Source organism: Microtus pennsylvanicus, chromosome 3 (assembly GCF_037038515.1).
Source record: "Microtus pennsylvanicus isolate mMicPen1 chromosome 3, mMicPen1.hap1, whole genome shotgun sequence".
NCBI classification, from domain to species: domain Eukaryota; kingdom Metazoa; phylum Chordata; class Mammalia; order Rodentia; family Cricetidae; genus Microtus; species Microtus pennsylvanicus.
In genome coordinates this window covers 52,228,238-52,230,498 of record NC_134581.1, presented here as the reverse complement: position 1 = coordinate 52,230,498, position 2,261 = coordinate 52,228,238, and the positions used below count along the sequence as shown (strand labels likewise).

Here is a 2,261-nt window from a genome sequence, read left to right as displayed (position 1 = left end):
GTTTGCCTTGTAGAACTAAATCCCCGTGTTCACTGCATACAAACACCCACTGCCCTCTCTCACAGTCCTGTCTCCGTGACTTTGAATCCAGGCACCTCACAAAGTGTGGCACACAAACAATGGGATTTAATTTGTTTTCTTTATGCGGTGTATTCTCCTGACTGGTTCCGCCTGGGGTATGTTCTTTGCCCATGAACTTCAATGATTTATAGGGATACATCTGGGGGTGGGTCTCTCCAAAGCTGTTTACATAGATATCTGTGAGTCACTTTACTATGGAGGCAGGAGATTTTCTCCCTCTCAGGAAAGTTGTATTTCAACTTCATTTGCTTGGCCACACTCTTCTGGCTTGTTTATCCCACATATGTAGTATGTATTTCAAACTTCTTTACAGGGTAGATTCACTTGGGGTGTCTTTTAGACCACCATGTGCTGAGTCACCTATGGTCTAGTTGAATTGTACATTTTGGAAGGTGAAAGGCGGGCATCTGATTAGGTAAATTTCCTTAGGTGATTCTGCTGTGCAGGAAACATTGTGTTACAGATGTAGCTCTGCTGGGTGTGTTTTTGTGGCATCTCTCATTGTTGAGCATCTTTAGGTATGATCCAAGCTTCCATGCCATTAAAGATTCCTCTCGGGAGGCTCAGTCTATAACCATGGTTGTGTATTTCTTTTCATTGAAACAGGCTCTTGGGTAGACTAGGCTAGCCTCAAACTTGCTATGTGACTGAAGATGACCTTGGACTCTTGATCCTTCTGACTCAACTCCCATAGTGATAGCCTAAATGACATTTGCCACCATGCCTAAATGTAATCAAGGGACTTGCTAAGGGAGCATTCTACCAACTGAGTGACTGAGTTACACTAAAGCCTGCCCGTCTATTCCTTTGCTTTTTTTTTTTTTTTTTTTGGTGTTTTTCAAAACAGAGTTTTTCTGTGTTGCTTTGGAGCCTGTCCTGGAACTAGCTCTTGTAGACCATACGCACTCTGTGAGTTGTAGACCTTGAACTCACAGAGATCTGCCTGCCTCTGCCTCCTGAATGCTGGGATTAAAGGCATGCCCCACCACCGCCCGGCTTGCACTTCAATTCCTTAGGCATCATGTAGACCGCCTTCTTATGGCTTGGTTTTGTTTCTTACCACACCCACTTCTTCTTCAATGTCCATATTTTTCTTAAGAGGGTGTCTCTGTTTGCTTTACAAAAGTCTCCTCAGTCTTGGCTTTCCTTAGGACTACTCACATCCTTCTCCCAGAGACTCAAACTTTTTCTTGAAATCAACAAAGCACAAGACACAGCACTTATGTTCGTGTTTGTGGAAAGGGTGGGAAAAACATATAAGATGGGCAGCTGAGGATAGGGAACCTGAAATGACCCTATCCTATAGCAATACTGACGGATATCTTGCATATCACCATAGAACCTTCATCTGGTGATGGATGGAGATAGAGACCGAGACCCACACTGAAGCTCTGGACTGAGCTCCCAAGGTCCCAATGAGGAGCAGAAGGAGGGAGAACATGAGCAAGGAAGTTGGGACCACGAGGGGTGCACCCACCCACTGAGACAGTGGGGCTGATCTATTGGGAGCTCACTAAGGCCAGCTGGACTGTGACTGATAAAGCAGGGGATAAAACCGGACTCTGAACATGGCGAACACTGAGGACTGATGAGAAGCCAAGGACAATGGCACGGGGTTTTGATCCTACTTAATGTTCTGGCTTTGTGGGAGCCTAGCCAGTTTGGATGTTCACCTTCCTAGATATGGACGGAGGGGGGAGGACCTTGGACTTTCCACAGGGCAGGGAACCCTGACTGTTCTTTGGACTGGAGAGGGAGGGGGAGAGGAGTAGGGGAGGGGGAGAAGGGTGGGAGGAGGGGGAGGGAAATGGGAGGCTGGGAGGAGGCGGAAACTTGTTTTTTTCCTTTTCTCAATAAAAAAAAGTAAATTCTCTTGTACCCCAGAACTCATTGTTCTGAGTGAGTTTTGATACCTGTAAGAAGGAATATGATATTCAAGAAAGCACAAAGTGATGACGCATTTGATAATGAGATTGATCCTAAGAATAAAGCAAAACACAGGGCTGGAGACATGGCTCATTGGTTTGGAGTACTAACTGCACTGGTACAGGATGCAGCTTTGATGCCCAGAACCTATGTGGTTGTTCTCAAACTATTTTTAATGGCAGTTCCAGGCGGGATCCGATACCCTCTTCTGACCTCTGTGGTACCAGGCACACACACACTGCATATACATACAT

At 45.7% G+C, this 2,261-nt stretch overlaps 1 pseudogene; it reads left to right on the top strand.

Annotated features, from left to right (window-relative positions):
• The first annotated feature begins 1,917 nt into the window (after window positions 1-1,917).
• LOC142847452 (small nucleolar RNA SNORA40) lies at window positions 1,918-2,011 on the top strand (annotated as a pseudogene).
• Window positions 2,012-2,261: the final 250 nt, after the last annotated feature.